The 18,729-nt window shown below is 47.9% G+C and overlaps 1 long non-coding RNA gene across 1 annotated transcript in view; it reads right to left on the bottom strand.

The window, feature by feature from the left end:
- Window positions 1-223: 223 nt before the first annotated feature.
- The window catches only part of LOC307191232, a 374,234-nt gene continuing 355,728 nt past the window's right edge, over window positions 224-18,729 (bottom strand). The window contains exon 6 of the long non-coding RNA XR_013829656.1: window positions 224-343. This is a non-coding gene — a long non-coding RNA (uncharacterized lncRNA). The remainder of the gene's footprint in view (window positions 344-18,729) is intronic.

The following is an 18,729-nucleotide window of genomic DNA, read 5'->3' as shown; positions in this document are numbered from 1 at the left end:
AGCATTTACTGACCCCGGCTCACGTGGCACTCCCTACAGACCCCATGAATCACATTGCCAAGCCGAGTCTTCTTTCGGCGCCTGTGTTTTGGCCCTTCACATCCTTTCAAATACTAAAGACTGTGTGTAAATTCCGCCATCGCCACAGCCCCTCCTGGCCCAATGCACCACCCCGAGGCCAGTGGAATGTACCAATACCTCACCTTGTGGTTCATGCTTTCATCATCCGTCTCTCCCATTAGAATATGAGCTCCGTGAAGGCAGGGACCTTCTCTGCTTGGGCTCTGCTGCATCTCCAGCATCTGGGACAGTGCCTGGCCCCGAGCAAGTGCTCTAGAAATGTCTGTTGAGTGAAGCATGAATGAAGGAATGAGCAAATGACTGAACACGTGAGGCAGCTGGCTGGCCTACAGCACTGACCCCAATCGATGACAGTGGAAGAGAGGCTGGCCTCAAATCCTAGACCCAAGCTTGAGCACGAAGGCCGGTGGGGCTGATACAGGACCCTTCCTGCCGCCTTTCCCTACTGCTAACTTTGCTTTGGGGGGAGGTCCATAGACAGCGGGCTGCATGGTGGCAAAAGAGGGTGACTCTTCTGGACCTGCCACTGGGACAGGGCCAGAGAGTGGGACCCCTGAAGGGTAATCCACCCTGCTGCTGTGATGAAGGCCTCTTGTCGGCCTGCCTCATGTCCTTCCTGGGCAGCTGCAATGGCGGTGTGCCATCACTAGGTTCCCAGGGCATCTGCCTCTGGGATCAAAACAACTTGAAGGCCTCAGCTATGTAAAGTGGTGGCCACCCCCTCTGGCCCAGATTCCTCTGGGGCCCAGCATCCTCCCCACCTTCCTGACTTCCGCCTGTGCCTGGCTTTTCCCTTTAAAATCTGCTCATGTTCTCCTCGGTGGTAGCTGGTAACTATGGAAACTACAATTAGGTTGTTTTGCTCAGTGTCTCTAAAAATTGCCAAGTGCAGGCAGCAACAGCCCCTGACTTATCAGGGACCTTGCTCAGGCTCTTCCATATGTTGTTTTAGGACACACCCTCTGAGCATTTAAGAAAATGCTCCTCCAGCTACCTGAGATGAAAGGCCACTTTCTCTTTGTAAAAATTTTCATTTCACCGCAGTCCCATGTTTTTATAAAACACGATGAAAACAAATGAGAAAAATGAAAAGAAAAACAAAAGTACAACTGACAAGACCCAATTTTATAATCGTAAATTCAGTAGTCATAAGCGGACTCTTTCTAATAGCTATAAAAGTTCCTCAACACTTACTCTCAATTTCCATCCTGTATCATCGTGGGTGAGCATCAGTTTGTGGACAGGCTTCAGTCATAGACTATGCTTTGAATAGCTCTGGCCCAGAACGCCACTCAGGGTCTCGCCCCTTCCAGACACATCTCTGACCAACCCTGCTGCCCTGCTGTCCAGCTTGGGCCTGTACCGAAGCGTGCCTCAGAGTGGAAGGTGGGGCTTCACTGGGAACACTGACAACCCACGGAAATGTCTGCACTTGAACCTGAGCAAATGTGTGTGAGGGAAGCAGCTGCAGAGGACTTGCCATGCCAGGAAATGCTCTCCCAAAGCCAGGAACGGAGGCTTACTCATCCAGCCATGAGAGGTTTTCCATCGCCCTGGATTCTAGCGTGGGATCTGATGGCACAATCCTGGGGTCGCTCAGAGATCTGACTGCCCTGCGATTCACCAAATAACCCCACCACTGTCTTCCTGCTTGCTCCTGGAATAACCCCACTGCATGGCCTGGATGGACATTCATCATTTTTTCTACCTGACCTCTGAGCTTCCTTCCCCTTTAAAAAATTGAGCTATGTTTTGTACAGTAAATTATGCATATATCAAGAGTACAGCTGTGAATGTTTACACGTGTACCAACCAGATCAAGATATAGAACACATGCATCTCCCCCAAAGGTTCCCTCATGTCCCTTGCTAGTAAATACTAACTTTCCTGCACCCCCCTGAGGTAACTACTATTCTACTTTTTATCACCACAGATGAGTTTTATGAGGTCAAACAGTGTATATTCTAGTTTTTTACTTCTTTCACTCAATATAACACCTGTGAGATTCAGCCACGCTGCAGCCTGGTATCATTGGGTTCTTTCTTTTTGCTGCATTGTGTTCCATAGTTGCTGTGAACAGTCTTGGACAGCTTTTCTGTGCACATATATTTCATTGCATTCAGATAAATATTTAATAGGGTAATTGTTGGGTCCTAAAGCAGGCATGTGTTTAGGTTTTTAAGTAGACAAAAAGTTTTCCAAAGCAACTGAACAAATTCATACTTCTGTCAGAAATGTCTAAGAATTCAGGTTGCTCCACCATCTCTGCAAGACTTGGTTTTGTCCTTTTCTTGTTACCCGGTGGGTGCATGACAGTGTCTCATTGTGGTTCGAATCTGCATCCGTCTGATGAATAATGACGTTGAGGACCTTTTCATATGATCACTGACCATCGGGATATCCTCTTTTGTAAAGTACATGTTAACTCTTTCACCCTCTTTTAAAAAATCAGATTTTTAATCAGATGTACAGGCATATGTCGGAGATATTGTGGGTTTGGTTCCAGACCACTGCAATAAAGTGAGTCTCACGAATGTTTGGTTTCCCAGGGCATATGAAAGTTATGTTTACATTATACTGTCATTTATTAAGTGTGCAATAGATTAGGTCTAAATACCTTAATTTAAAATACTTTATTGTGGGCTTCCCTGGTGGCGCAGTGGTTGAGGGTCCGCCTGCCGGTGCAGGGGACACGGGTTCGTGCCCCGGTCCGGGAAGATCCCACATGCCACGGAGTGGCTGGGCCCGTGAGCCATGGCCACTGAGCCTGCACGTCCAGAGCCTGTGCTCCGCAATGGGAGAGGCCACGGCATTGGGAGGCCCGTGTACCACAAAAAATAAAATAAAATAAAATAAAATACTTTATTGCTAAAAAATGCTAACCATCACCTGAGCCTTCAGCAAGTTGTAATCTTTTTGCAATAGTAACACCAAACATTAATGATCACAGATCTTCATAACACATATAATAATAATGAAAAATTCTCAAATACGGCAAAAATTACCCAAATGCGACACAGAGACACAAAGTGAGCAAACGCTGTTAGAAAAAATGGTGCTGACAGACTTGCCTGAGGCAGGGCTGCCACAAACCTTCAATTTGTCAAAATCACAGTATCTGCAAAGTACAGTAAAGCAAGGCACAATAAAACGAGGTTCGCCTGTATTGTGAATATCTTCTCCTCATCCATGGGTTACCTGTTCACTCTCTAAATGATGACTTTGATGGAAAAGTTCTTATTTTAATGTTGTCCAATGTATTACTCTCCTCTTCCATGATCAGTATTTCTCTGTACTAAGAAAATTTTGTACATCCCCAAAGTCACGGAGATATTATTTGTTTTCTAACAGAAACCTTCTCAGATAATTTGGGGTGGTTGCATTACTGCTGTTGGTTTTCATGTTTTCACAGATGGAATGTTGCTTGCTTGCACTCAGAGGCTCTCTCAGTAAAGGGAAAACAGAACCTCTGAATATACAACTGAGGCAGAAATGACTACCTCATATAAGTCTGGTAGGCCCACTGGAATGAGATGACTTTGGGCCAGGATGGAGCCAGGGATGACCGAAGAGGAGACCCCCATGCCCATCCTTCCTGCTAAGATGGGACGACATCTCCCTCTTAGCCCTGATCTATGCCACACTTCGGGGGTGATGTAACTGGTTATTAATTATCGTTGTTGTTAACAGGCAAGACTTGTACATTTGTACAAGACTTGTACAATTCAAGAGGCACAAAAGAGCCTCCATCCTTCCCATGTTCCCCGGCCATTAGTTCCCTCCCCCAGGGGTAGCCACCATTTCTGTCCATGTCTTCCCTTCCCAGAGACAGCCCATGCGAACTCTGTGATGCAATTATTCAGTTGGATGTTTGCAGGGAACACAGGCTTAAACTCAGTAAACAACAGCATGAGTATCTAAAGGGTCTCTAGCTACATGTCAAAGCTCCAGAAGCAGGGGTTTTGTGGGGTTTTTGGGGGGGGCAGAGGGTAGGTATTTTTTCAAAGGAAAGAATGACAGGGCCATGGGAAAAAAGAGATAAATAAGGCAAGAGAGAGGGAATGCAAGGAGGAGAGAGCCGCTCTATAATAAAGCAATCCATCTGCCCAGCGCGCTCCAGCCGGGTTCCAGATTCTGAGCCCTCTGCTGGTACCCAGGGATCAGCCTGGACTTGGCTGGTGACGCGTGGAAGCCATCCGTCCACGGCTCAGGCCAGGACCTCCCCTGCTGCTTCAGTGGCTCTTCCTTACTCGTTCGCACTGTGCTCCTGGAAACCTTGGACTTGCCTGACGATTTCTTCTTCTTTATGTTTTAAACATAATTATTGTATAGACTGGAATCTCCTTCCTCACAGTTTCATTGAGAGGCTAGCCCTGCCTTCCGGGACCAAGATGAGAGCCTGCCCAGAGCAGGGCGGAGATGGAAGGGAGATACAGAACGAAGCCACCTTTCCAATCACGGATATGTGAAAGCAGGGGAACATGTGGGGAGAGGCAGCACCCCTGGGTTTTGTCCCTGGGAAGTGTGCGCATGCAGGACCAGATATAAGAGGAGCACGTATACGGGCTCATTCAGGCCGGTCCTGCATGTGCTGCCAGCCCTGGACATGCTCCTAACAAAGGCTGTGACCTCAGAGACAGCCACGAAAGGCCACCTTGCTCCCACTCTACTTCCGGCGGTCGTCGGTTCCGCTGGTGGGGAGGAAGTTTGCCCGCACCCACCTCCCCTCCTGGCTGGAATGAGAGTCCCTGTGAGGAGACCACGCCACAGGCAGAGTCAGCACTTGCTGTGCCGTCACACAAAATAGATGGTGTTCACGGCTCTGGTCATAGCGCAGGATCCAAGACCACAGAAGGCCTGGTCTTTGCCCTTCAGAGCTTACAGTATAACTAAATAGACCATAAAAGAGAGTAAAACAGATGACTTAACCACACCTTGATGACGGCAGGAAGAAATGCTACAAGACAGTTCATGACTAATTGGTAAATGAGCAGGAAAAGTATACTTGCCATAGCTCTGTGGATGGAGCAGACGGCAGAGGGGAGCTGATTGGAGTTGCACCTTGGAGGGTGGATGAGTGGCAAAGAGCACAGAGGAAGGTCACTGAGGCACATCAGAGAAAATGAGCTGCAGCCCAGAGCTCAGAGAACTGGTTCCCTGCCCACCCATAGACAGTCAGGCCCTCACATCTGGGAGAAGCCGAGACCTTGCCCAAGGTCAAGAGTGGGAGCAGGCCAGGTAGCAGAGCTTCCGGTTCCCTGCGTTGGCCCCAACAATGCCCCCCCCCCCGCCCCTTCTGCTCAATCACCTACCCCCTGCAGTAGCCTGAGAGGCAGTGGCAGGCGGGGGTTGCAGCGAAGCCCTAGTGTGAACATCTGAGGTCCTCCCGCCCGGTTCCTCTTGGCCATCTGATGGTACCCCACCTTCTCGCTTGCCCATAGCTAAGTGGTATAAACTGCTTTTGCTGTTCCTTTTTTCTCCTTGTTCCCCCACATTTTCAGGGCAAAAAAAAAAATCCCAAGACACAGAAGAAAATCGCTGCTAATGTCTCCTCCTCTCCCTCCATTAGAGCTGACGCTTATAAATATTGAAGAGCCGAGCTCCACCAGGCTCGGCGAGTACCGTCGTCTGGTGGCTGTTCCCTGCTCTCCTCCGTCTCCTAGGGCAACACATCCCTGGAGGTAGAGGGAAAGCTCCAGGAGAGTCACGGAGGCAGGCAGGCAGGGGCTGCCTGCATGAGCTGGGCCACAGCGGTGCAGGGGAGCCTAGTCCTATTGGGGTAGCTGGGAGCCCAGAGGGCGGGTGGCCGAAAGAGCTGCAGTCCCCACAGGGACACAGGACAGGGACAGGGACCCTGAAAGGGAACTGGGGTTCTCTGGAAGACATGTGGGGAAACAAGTCACTAAGAATAAAAGGGCCCTGATGTAAAGAACAAAATAAAACTTGTTCACACTCACCACGCCCACCGACTCGCAAGTGAGCTCCTGGGCTCAGGACTCGGGTGCCGATGAACTCTGCTATTCTAAAGCTCTGAGGGAGGACACCTCAATACCTGGGAATACTTGTCAAGCAAGCTGAGCTGCTTGACACCCAGGGGTCCTTGACTCATATACCCAAACAGAGAAGCCAGAGCAGGACGGGGCCGTCAGTAGCCATGCCCTCCCCATGCAGAAGGATGGGACGAGGATGGGCAGACCCATGGCAACCCCTCAACATGCATCTCAGCAGTTTAACATGACTTTCTAATTATTCCACTCGTGCAAATTTTTCTGCTCAAAAAACCCAATGCCCTCCCCAGGCCCTCTCCAGAAGTGTTCCCGAGCCCAGCTGTGGCCGTCTGGACGGCAGCACATCCTTTGAGGGCAGGTGTGGAGCTGTCAGGACACGCACTGTACACCAATAAAGCAGTGGTTCCAGCCCTAGCTTGTGCCCACGTTAGCTTGCAGTGGATTACCATATAAATTAGATTTTACTGCCGTTTACGGTTTCCCCTTCCTAATTTCCCTTTTCTACTTCCCTCTGCCCCCGTGAACCTCTCTCTCAAAATTCTTCTATTTCTATTTCTAGAGGAAAAGAAATCCTTTCTGTCTGGACTCCAAGTCTGCCCCACCCCCAGTTTTGCTTTTCTCACCCGTCCGATCCAAAACGGTGATGCCTCTGGTCTGTGCCACAGACTTGATGTGAGTTAGCCTGGCCTGTCGTTCTCGATGCCTCTGTATTTTGTAAAGTACACCTGCTGTCTGTTTTAGCATTCACTGCCGACCTACCGAAGTCTATCCCCTCAGTGTGGATGGTCTTCTCGACACAAACCGAAGCGGTTTGGACGCTTCGTTCTATACAGACTCAGGTTACCTAGATGTAGGAACGATCAGTGGGCGGAAGGATTTTTGCCCTCTACCACCTTGGCCTCTCCAGCACTGTGCCATCTCACTGCAGCAACTAGCAGTTGCTAGAACCTTCTCTGCTGTAAGGAAAGGAAAATGGCTCTGTGTTGCAGAATGGTGATTGGAGGCTGGCACCAAGAGGCAAATGAGCAAGAAATACAATATAATGAACACAGGGCTCTGATGATTCCCGTTCCATGTCTTATCTTTTCCAAGCTGCCAGGGGCTTTCATTTTCTCCCCCAAAGATTGAAAACTGTCACTCAGACTAAGGCCCACAATTCAACTCATAGAACAAACAAGGGGAGACTTTGCCTATCGCCTACCACCTCCTTCTTTCCTATTTCATCAGCTAGAAGATGCTGAACGCTGAGTCTGGGAGTCAAGGTCCATGGAGGAGATTTCAGTCCTGATCGAAAGAGTGGCGAGCTCTCAAATGAGCAGCTTTTTTATCTTACTCACTACGTGACAGCCAAGTCAATGCTTCCCTTTTTGCAACAACTCTGACTCTGACTCTGATCAGTTCACAGCTGGTGGAGAGAGACATTTTTCTCCTAAAGCCATTTCCATGCTCTTGATTGGGGTTTCTCAGGAAAAGGAGGAGAAGACCCTGACTGCTTGGGGACTTTCTGGTCTGGCTTCAGGAGTTATGATGGATGGTAAGGTCCCAGGGAAGCCACAGAGCAAAAGGATCTCTAGAAACTGGAGGTTACTATACTCTAGGAGAGAGATTCACCTTCAAACAAGTGGAAGCAAAGAAAGGAGCTTGGAGAAGGAACAGTCACTGAGTGTTTACCACGTGCAAGGTACTGGAAGGCAATTTACACATAGAGCGGGGACAGAATGTATTAATATATTAATTTACCACCTCTCTCATTCCTCACAGCCTTCTGATCAACCAGACTTGCCTCTGATTACCCCCACCTCCACCTCCTGTGAACACACATACACTCGGAAGGAGAAATCTGCAACAAGATTCTCAGGTCTTTTGATGCAATCAGGAGACTGGGTGGTTAGAATCAAAGAGATTAGATACAGGGGGAAAGCAGGAGAGCTTAGCCCAGAAGATTAAGATCACATTATACACAAATAAAACACTAGAAAAGGAGGAGAAGGCCAGAGAGAGTGAGAAAAGCCTGCAGGAACATGGCTTGAGAGAGAGTTTGGGAGACTGGTGGGTAGGTTCCAAAGAGGCATGAGATAGACAAGAATAATGGGACAGAGGACGAAGAGCTCTCAAGGGTTGCAATGGGTTTGGGATTTGTACTTTCTTTAACGTTCTTCAAGAGATGCAGGTGAGGTCTGGAATTCCTTTTCAGTTGCCATTTGGCTGGCTTCTTTTTTCTTCCTTTTTGTTTAATTGAACTATAGTCGATTTACACTGGTGTGTTAGTTTCAGGTGTACAGCAAAGTGACATATACCTGAATATATACATCTTTTTCAGATTCTTTTCCATTATAGATTATTACAAGGTATTGAATATAGTTCCCTGTGCTACACAGTAGGTCCTTGCCGTTTCACTGGTTTCTACCTGTACCTCTTAAATGCAGTTCTATACAAAGACAGAGCTATGAGGGTCCACAAGATTTACTCAGCTTGTATATCAGGACTCATTTTGAATCAAAGATGAAAAATTCAACTACATCTCAAATAACTATCCTAGACTTGAAAAAAGAGCACAGAGCACAACTTCTCCCTGCCTACTCAGCTACCAGAGTCACCCTGAAACGGGGGAGGGGCAGGTGGGTCAGGTACCAACCCGATGGGCAGAGCAGTTGCCCGGAATGAATCTGAACTGATCAGGCATGGGCGTCCTCTTACTGCGCAAATATGATTCCAGTTTCTTAAGAAAGTCAATTCATTGAAGTTGGAATAAAGATGAATGTCTCAGCTTCATAGTGGGTTTTTTCTTTTTCTTCTTTTTTTTTTTTTTAAGTATCTTAGTTCAGTGCTCTCACGTAATGCCACCTGGTACATCCTGTTCCATACCCTCTGTTCTCCTGTGAATTGCAACGCTGGCTTCACCGTCAACTCCTTGATTTTTCTGACTTCGAGGTTGTACTGAATAGCCACAGGGGGTCTTGGGATTTATTTTGGTTACGGATACCTTTATCCTTTAATGAGACGAAGACACAGTTTTGTCTTCAGTCTATTGTTCGTATTTGATGCTTTAAAATAAAATTGCGGCATCTGACCCTTTTGGATCCAGTGAAGCTGGGATAATTATGAATTAAAAACCGTTTCAGCCGTGATACACGAAAATGGAAAAAAAGAAAACTACAAAAGGACTTCTCTTTTACCTCCAGCTGCCCTGCCCCATTTTATCCCCACATCTTCTAAATGAAAGAGTCATACCTAATGCAAAGGTGACAATTTTACAGTGAACATACATATACCCCACGAATTTCTTCCATGAACATTTTACCTGACTTGCATTATTATGTTTCTGTCCATCTATCCTCCCTGTATTCATCCATCAACACACTTTATTTTTTATTTTACTACTTTTCTATTTTTATTGAGATAAAAGTTGACATATAACCTTGTGTAAGTTTAAGGTGTACAATATATTATTTAGTATTTTATATATTGCAATACGATTACCACCACAGCATTAGCTAACATCTCCATCACATCACGTAATTATCATTTCTTTTTAGTGGCTGCAATATTTAAGATCTAGTCTCTTAGCAACGTCGAAGTGTGTAATACAATATCGTTGCCTATAATCACTATGCTATGCATTACATCTCCAGAACTTATTTACCTACTAGTTGCAAGTCTGTACCCTTAAACAACATCTCCCCAATTCCCCCAGCTCCCACCTCCATTCTACTCAATGTTTATATGAGATCAGGTTCTTTTAGATTCCACATATAAGTGATACATACAGTTATCTGTCTTTCTCTGCCTGACTTACCTCACTTTGCATTGTGCCCTCAAGTTCTATCCATGTTATTGCAAATGACAGGATTTCCTTTCCTCATGGCTAAATAACGTTCCATTGTGTGTGTGTGTGTGTGTGTGTGTGTGTATACACTATCAATATATCTTCATTATCCATTCATCCACTGACAGATACCTTGGTTGTTTCCGCATCGTGCATAGTGTAGATGATGCTGCAATGAGCATGGGAGTACAGATATCTAATTTGATACCCTGTTTTTATTTCTTTTGGGTATGTACATAGAAGTAGAATCGCTGGATCATATGGTAGTTCTATGCTTAATTTTTTGAAGAAACTCCATACTGTTTTCCATAGTGGCTGAAACAAATTGCATTCCCACCAGCAGTGCATAAGAGAACGAAGAATGACTCAGTGGGTAAAGGATAGTCTCTTCAACAAATGGTGATGGAAAACCTGGATAACCATATGCAGAAAAATGAAACTGGGCCTCTAGCTTACACCACCCACAAAAATTCACTCGAAATGGATTAAAGACTTAAACACAAGGCCTGATAACATCTTATTTTGCATGTGCAACTATAGAATAACTTCTCTAATTTCTCTTATTTTTGATGCATTTCAGAGTAAATTGCAGACGGCAATGCAATTCTCCCTAAATACTTCAGCATAGATGTCATTAACTAGATTTCAAGATCTGTTACAGATTTCTTTTACTTTGAGGTAAAATTTACATAAAGGAAATGCACAAATCTTAAGTGTACATTTGCTAAGTTTTGACAAATGAATACACCTATTGTAACCCTAATCCATATCAAGGTATAGAACTTTGCCTTCAGCCCAGAATGTTCTCTAATGCCCATTTCTCATCAGTTCCCTCACCTCTACCCCTCAAGGCAACAACCGTCCCAATTTTTTTCTGCCATAGATTAGCTTAGTCTGTTCCAGGGCTTCATATAAATGAAAACATACTGTATACTCCCTTCCACTTTAATTGCAAAATAAACTAACCTCTAGCTCACTTCAGTGCAGGGGAAAACTGGGCATTTTTCCTTGCATGGATCTAGAAAATGGGGACTTTGCTCATTTCAGGGTTCTGTGGGTCATCAGTCCTCATGCCGGATGGTCACTGCGTGTAGAATGAAGTGGTTTAGTAGAACTGTTCAGAACAGGAGAGGCCCATGAAAACACAGACTCTCTACAGGTTGAACAAGCCTTGTGGTGGATCCCCGCAGCCCTTCACTAATCGGTGGGAAACGTTTCATGAGACTTCTTTAGTACCTGGATCTTCCGAAGTTTCACGGGACTGCTTGGGCTGCAGTGGAGCCCAAGGCTGGGAATCAGGGTGTACAATCCACTTGGGCTCTTATAAACCCAGCCTGGGTCTGATTTGCTTCATCTCTTTGGCACAAGGGATTGCAGGCATCCGATCTTGGGTTCTCGGTCCTGGAATCAGAGCTAAGCTGTGAGGGCTCTGCAGAATTTGTGACACGGGAGAAATGTCTTGTTTTCCTCATGCTCTCTATGGGAGAGAGCAGCCAGAAGAAGGAGCTGTCTGCATTGCCTGTGGCGTAAGACCACCCGCCAGCACAAAATAGGAAGCAGAGGGAAGTAAACAGACCGAATTCTGAAATGCGCCCATCAGCACAACCTGTCCTCTGAGCATTTTTGTTTTGTTTCGTTTTGCAGCGAGAGATGGTAGGATGCCACCAAGCGGAAGGAACTCATCAGCCTGCCTCGATGACAGCATTAAAGAGTGGGCAAGGGGCACCCAGACGGCGGTGTCAAGCCCTCACGGGTTCTCAGGGCAGGATGCTCTGCCTCGGATGCAGAGGGCTATCAGCCTCGGTCACACGGCTTCCAGGCACATGGAGGTTTTCCATCGGTCACTACCGCCTGGAGCGCCAGCACGGCGCTGCCGCGTGTCCAGTACTGAACGCGAGGGCGGCACAAACGGGAAATAGATGATGATGACGGTGGTGGTGGTGGTGGTGATGATGATGATGTAAAATGAGGCTGCACAGTAAGGATTCTTTTGAACCTCCTCTGCCTGTATCTCAAAGGGGGGTGAGACTGGATATTCACCACAGAATTGTGCAGAGCTAACCTTGAGAAGACTAAACGTGCGGCCACATGGTCAGTGAGGCAGGAGGCGGAGAAGGAAGTAGAGGAGAGATCCCCTCTCCCTGGCGTGGCTAATTCCGAATTCGTCTAATGTTCACCCACATCCTGCCTTAATGGGGCTGCAGGCATGGAGACTGCTGAAGGAGAGAGTCCACGGGTTCAGAGTTTCTGGTTTGGACCAAATAAGACGTAATTAGAGACCGACTGATGATCAGGGATGGATTGAGGAGTGTCATGGTTTGGTCTACATTAAAGCTTGAGGACCATGCGTCCGGGAAGCACGCACCAGACTGTGAAATCCCCAGCTTCTCAGGAGGGGGTGGGGAGGCTCGGGGTCCTGCGCACCAAGCCAGGGAGTGAAACAACTCCACAGCAGGTGGCAGCTGAGGAAGCACCCACAACTTCACCTAGAAGCTAAGGGCCAGCGGGAAAGCAAGAAAGATATTTTTTTCTATGTCTTCCTGCCTGTAAATCCCAATTTTGAGCCGTGGTCCTCCTTGGAAGCCTCATTCAGCAAATACACAATGACCCTATACCCTGTGCCAGAAGCCCTTTGTCCTTCATGCTCTTGATCTAACTCAGGGGCAGCAGTTTTACCCCATGTCTACTTCCTCGCCTGCTTCATTTCCTCCTCCCGCCCTGACACAAGAGCGGGAAAGAGAAGGGACCTGAATATTTTAAAAGGAAGGCAAAGGAAGGAGAGAGCAGAAATGAGATTACCCTGCCTCCTGTGCTCTGGATATAATAAAACACACATGGCTACCACCCTCAAGGGACTTACTATCGAGCGTCAGGCTAAGAAACAAACTGGATGAACCAAAGGTTTTTCAGATGGGGCATCTGAGTTGGGGACTAACGGACTACTCCAAGTTCCGACAGCAAATGCCAAAGCCAGGAACTGATCTTAGCATTCTGTGATATATATCAAAATTTAAAACCCTCCAGAAAAACTTTCTTGAGAATTGACCCACCTGTTTGCACCTTTCCTCACCCAAGTCCCAGTCTCACGCTGCCTCTATGCTGGCCCCATCTGTCCCCAATCACAGTCCTTCCTTTCCCCTGGGTGGTCCAGGACTCTCCTTCCTCCTGGGCCACCCCTTCACTGCACAAAGGGACAGCCTGGAAAAGTGCCCACGTGGTACCTCCCAGGCAGTTCTTTTTATCCCACATAAGAAGTCAGGGGTACCTCCTGACTTCCTACCATCCCAGCTCCAGCCTAGCTGTCCAGCTATCCAGGTGGAGTCCCATCCCAGCAAGAGCTCAGAGTCATCAATGCTTGGATCGCCAGGTGGTACAGCCACGTACCTCAAGGGACAGAGTCACGGGAAATGGCCTAAGCAGGGCTTGGTCCCTCCGGTGCCCCCAGAGGGTCTGCTGCATCGGCTCAGTGAGTGCTGGCCCCAGATGATGCAGCCAAGCTTCCCTTCCCCGGGCCCTCGTGGCCTGACCATCAAACGGCCTGTCAAGTTCATGTTGGTCACCCTGCCCCATCTACCTGTTTGTCTCTCTGTCCCTATTTCATGCTCCCAGAACAGTCATGGAGGCAGAGGTGACTCTGAGTGGGGTCTCCCTGCCCTCCCAGCAGCTGCAGTTCAAACCACCTTGCTTTCCTTGACAATTTAAAGAGCAAGAACTGTCATATCCCAGGTTTCTGTGCTCAGTGAAGCATTGCCCATTAAGTCTCCAGGGAGATTGTGTCTTCGGAGAGCCACTCACAGGAGGGCAGAGCCTCCAGGGCTGAAAACAAGGGGCCCCCAGCTGGGGATGCTGAGGGGCCGGCTCCAAAGAAGGTTTGCTCGGGGAGCTGATGTTTTCTCTTGGGCCTTTCTAGAAGCCTGGAGACTAAGGTAAAACTTCCCCCTCTTCCAGGCATTTGAACCCCTAACCAACCAGCACCTTTCTAACCACACACACAGACGCACCAGTTTCTACTGTCCTAGCAGGTACTGTTATCCCCAGTCACACTTCACTACCTGAGACAGTTCACGACAAGACAATTGCCCAACAAAAAGCTACAAAAGAACTTATTTGTAATTCCTCAGTGCGCGACCACGTCTGAGTGAACTTGTCTATTTGCTTGTCCTTGTCAATGCCACCTGTCTATGGAAGATGCTCCTCAAGGGTCCTGACAGAGCTCTGCGCTGGGGTCCACCGGCAGTGATCCTAACGCAGCAAACAGGGATCCAGTCCTAAAAAGAACAACCCCCAAATCACACTGATTGGATTTCAAAGGGGGGACAGGATTTGGCAGAGAATGTTGTACTTAATATGAAAAGGGGTTTCAGTTCCCTGAGTGCACAGTGGCCCTTGGGATGCGGTTTGGGGGAAGGCGAGCGAGTGTACACGTGTGCTGCGAGGTGGGAAGGAAGCTGCCCTAGGACCAGGAGAAGCCTCCCGTGAAGGATTTCCCAGGAGGTCGCTGGGGGCTTCCCCCTGGCCTGTGAAGACAGGAGGTCCTGGCTGTGCAGTTCGGGGAACCACAGCAGCAGATCTAGGGGAGACCTCAGAAACGTGCTCTTCCAACCAATCCACACCCAGACGAGGATGCTGAACCCAAGGGGTTAGGACTTGATGGAGGTTACGCATACAAGGGCTGGGTCGGGACTGGCCTCTGCACGCCACACTTGGTGTTGCTTTCCCCACAGACCACAGACACGTCACAGTGCACGGTTTTGCTCCCAGTAAAACACTGGTGGCAGAGCCTCCCTCAGGGTGACAAGTGGCAAAGGCTGATGAGTCATGTCTCCAACCCTAGGACAGTGAATAGGCTTCTCTGTTCTCCTCTGGACGGGGGGTCCTGGTGGTCATATCTGCACATCCTCTGGGTCCCCAGAAAATCTGTTTCCAGAGCCTGCATAGTGTGACTCGTGAGAATGGTAGAAAAGAGTCCCTGACTACCCAGACTTGAAGTTATCTGTGCATCTGCCCCATTCTCTCCCACACACCGCCACTGCCACTATCCAAGCCCCACTGGACTGTCAGCTCCTCAAGGTGGGCACCACACACTGTGATAACTCCAGGGCCCAATCCAGAGAATTCCACACGCAGGAGCCTGACGTATATTGAATCAAGCTGCATCGGACTAGCTGGTAAACAGTGGCTGGCTTTGCTGAGACCTGGATACACCAATGATGGCAGCAGTTCCTGGAGGTGGAGAGACAGCCCTCTGCCAGGTGACAAGGACAGAGAAACAGATTAGAAGGTTGAAACAGTAGTGGGCAGAGTGGCCTCACTTGAGCAACAATGTCAGTTCAAAGGAAATACAATTTAAAGTGCTGATGGGAATGTACAGGATACCTATTTGCCCGTGTGTAGTTTAGAAGTGCTGTCGATTGGATTCCCAAAACATGGCAATGGCCTTGGAGAGTCACGAGGCTTAAATCAAATAGATGCAGATGTGATGCAGATCTTGAAGAAGTTCAAAAATCCAGAAATGCTGGGGATGGAGGAACCTCAGGAATCATCTAATCGAACCCTGTCCTTCAGAGGAAGGGACTGTTGGCAGGAAAAGGGCGGCAGATATGGGGTGACTAATGCCCTAGTCCCAGGCTCCTGACCCTACATCAGCAGCTCCTCCCCACGCCATCCTGCTGTGTAAGGAAAGGTCCCTGGGATAAGACACCCACACGACTGAACTGAAGATAACAGGGCTCAGGGATGGAGTCTGTGGAGGTTTGCCTGGGTTAAAGCCAAGTGGCCAGCTAACAACTCCACAGAATCCGAGCCGGACTTCAGAAGAAAACACAGAGGACTGGAAAGGCCCAGATCTCTCTTTTCTCCCCAGTGCCTCCGCCTGGACTCCTCCAACTCGCTGTCCCACTCTCCACCCTTCCGCACAAACGGGGAATGAACAGAGAGGAAACCCCCCGAGCACAGAGGCAGACTGAGCAGGAAGAGCAGGCTGAAGCGAGGTCCTTTAGGAAAGGCTCTTTGCACCAGCAGGAGTTCGAACCCTGTGCCCAGGACTGGGGGGAAATTGAGAGCAAGAAGGGATCCTTGTGCTGGAACCCTCACCTGCAGGGCCCCTTAGTCCCTCCTCTTGTCCCCCAGGACAGAACCCTATGTTCTTCCCCAGGGTCCAGACCACAGGGGCCCGGTGGCGGGGGGAGGACGTGCAGCCGGGGGGACGGGGTCCTTAGCATGCCTCCTCCGGATGCAGCTACCGACCTCCATTCTGGTCAGCACAGCTCCGGCCCCTCACTGCAGGCAACATGAGCCCCACCTTATGGGCCCAGTCAAGGGAGCAGATGGGCCTCCCAGCCGAGGGCAAGGCCCCCAAGGGGCTCACGAAGCATGGAAGAGAGGAGTGGGCTCCTGCTGGCTGGTTATGAGCACGCCTCTCCCCTCTGTGATCTCAGGACCTAAGGGGGTCCTGAGATCACCCTCCCGTCCATTTCCCCTCCAGCCCTCAGAGGATGCAGTAAAATGAAGTAGACAGAGCACTGCACTTGAAACTCCAGGTTGTCATGGGTTCTAATCCCAGCTCTACTCCCTACCAGCTGCTGTGACCTTGGGAAAGGTAGCAAAACTCCTTAAGCCTTTTTAGCTTCATCCGTAAAAGGAAGATAATGCCTCCCCTCCCAGGCTCCCGGTGAGGATAAAGGGAAATACAGAAACAGATGTGCAGATGAGCCCTGGCCCATGGAAGGTGCTTCATTTCCTTTCTTCTTCCTTTAATGGCCACTGGAAGGCTTGGCACTGCTCTCAAGAGCCCCTTTACCAAGCTAAGACATAATGAGAGAGGAAAGAGGGAGCAAATAATAATAATATTTACGGAGAATTTACAACAAGCCAGACACCACACTCACAGGTCATAAGGGTCTCCCACAGCTCTCTGGACACAGCCTGTAAGCAGGGGAGCTACGGCTGTGCTTTCGACCATTAGCAAGAGGAAGGCAATGAAGAAATGGTGCCCAAGGAGGGAGGCAAGTACCGCATGTGGGCTGTTTGGTGCATCCAGCCTTGTGCCTGGACTCTGCAGAGGGTGGGGGGCAGGGAGGCTCGGCTCCAGTCACCTCTGTCCCTCCAGGAGCCGGGCTGAGATTAAGCATGTTTGACGATGGGTATTTATTATGGAAATTACCTAATGAGCTACAAGATCGTTATCCAGCACCCAAACAGTATTATCATAACTATTACAAATTAAATTAGGCCACCTTTGCTAAATCAAACAAATCGTAAGAGGAATTGAAATGATAATAAACCAAAGGATTCCAGCCCGCCTGGTTCCTCAACATGTTCTTGTTGATTTACGTATTCACTTTGGACCATGTGGGCTGGAGACGAAAACTGATCCCGTCCTCTGTCAGTCCTGTTGTTTTCATGAAATTCTTCCCAGGAACGAAGTGAATCCGCGTGGGTGATGGGATGTGCAGGTCTGTAAATGAGAGAAGCGACTCTTTGGTTCCAGACTTCAAAGTGATGTCAGGCCTTGGTTCTTCAGCAAAATTACACCATTCTCTGCTTTTACTTGCAGACAGTTTTATCCATAGTTTAAGAGAACATTTTCTATTGGGATTGGCTGCATGACCGAGATGGTTTTCTTTTCTCATCATTAAAACGTTGAAGTGCTACTTTAATTTATTGCAGAAGAAACTGGTCTTCTCTCTTTCAAATACTGAGCGATCACCCTCTCTCAGTCTTCTCATTCAACCATCAATTGAAATAATCGATATTTTATTTTCGAACAAAAGCACTTAGTTTCATTTTCACCAGCCCAGCATTGGATGGCACTGAAAAACTTTAGTTTTGAACGCACAAACTTTGGTTAAGATGATTCTGCAGAGACTTTGCTCTGTGCTCACTGCTGTTTCCTCTTTCTAAACACCAGGGAGGCTCTGTCTCCCAGGGCCCCTTGCAATAAGGCCAGGGCCACATGAATGAGCTCTGGCCAATGAGATGTGAGCAGAGGTGATGTAACCCACTTCTAGGCCTGAACCTCCACCACAGTGACCTCAGAGGCCAGGTGTGCCAGGTGTTGTATCTGCAAGATGAAGACCTAAGTGAAAATCTCTGTTGCACTAAACACTAATTACTGATTAACGCAATCGTGCTACGGCAGCTCAGATTCAGCTAGTATCTGCAGACCTTTTTTCATGTTCTGGGTGATCATATATCTGAGGGTGAAAAGCTCTTTGTGTCTATCCTCACCACTAACTCATTTAATCTCTCCAATTCTGATCACACTTTTTGGTCAAAAAAGCCATCACCTTTTGTTTGTTTTTATAAAACCTCATTAAGAACATGTCCCTCTGGCAGTTCACTTGGCAATAAAGAAATAAAGCTTTTATCTCACATAATAATGAGATGGCAACTGGTGGTTTAGTACATCTCTCACTGTAAGCCTCATGACAACCTAACAGATCAATATTATTATCCCCATTTTACAGATGAGGCTATGGAGGCTCAAAGAAGTTAAATAACTTGTCCGAGGTGACATAATTGGGTTAAAAGAGGAGCCAGGATGTAAACCCAAACCTTTCTTATCTCATGCTTGTTTTTCCTTAAGCAACAATGTCTCTTGACTCTGGAATATTTTTTTTGTTATTATTAACATAAGGTAGAAGAATTCACAACATGACGTGTTGAAGGGTCTCCTTTGTGTCTTCAAGCCAGACAAACGTTAGGCTGAAGATAAAGAAATGCACCTTGAAGGAGCTCACACACGTAAACAGGTCAGATTTGTTTTAAATTAATAGACCTTACTTTTAGAGCATTTTTTAGGATTACAGGAAA

The sequence above is a fragment of the Stenella coeruleoalba genome (genome assembly GCF_951394435.1).
Source record: "Stenella coeruleoalba genome assembly, chromosome: 9".
NCBI classification, from domain to species: Eukaryota; Metazoa; Chordata; class Mammalia; order Artiodactyla; family Delphinidae; genus Stenella; species Stenella coeruleoalba.
The sequence above is the reverse complement of the archived record's forward strand: the minus strand, read 5'-3'. Positions and strand labels throughout refer to the sequence as shown.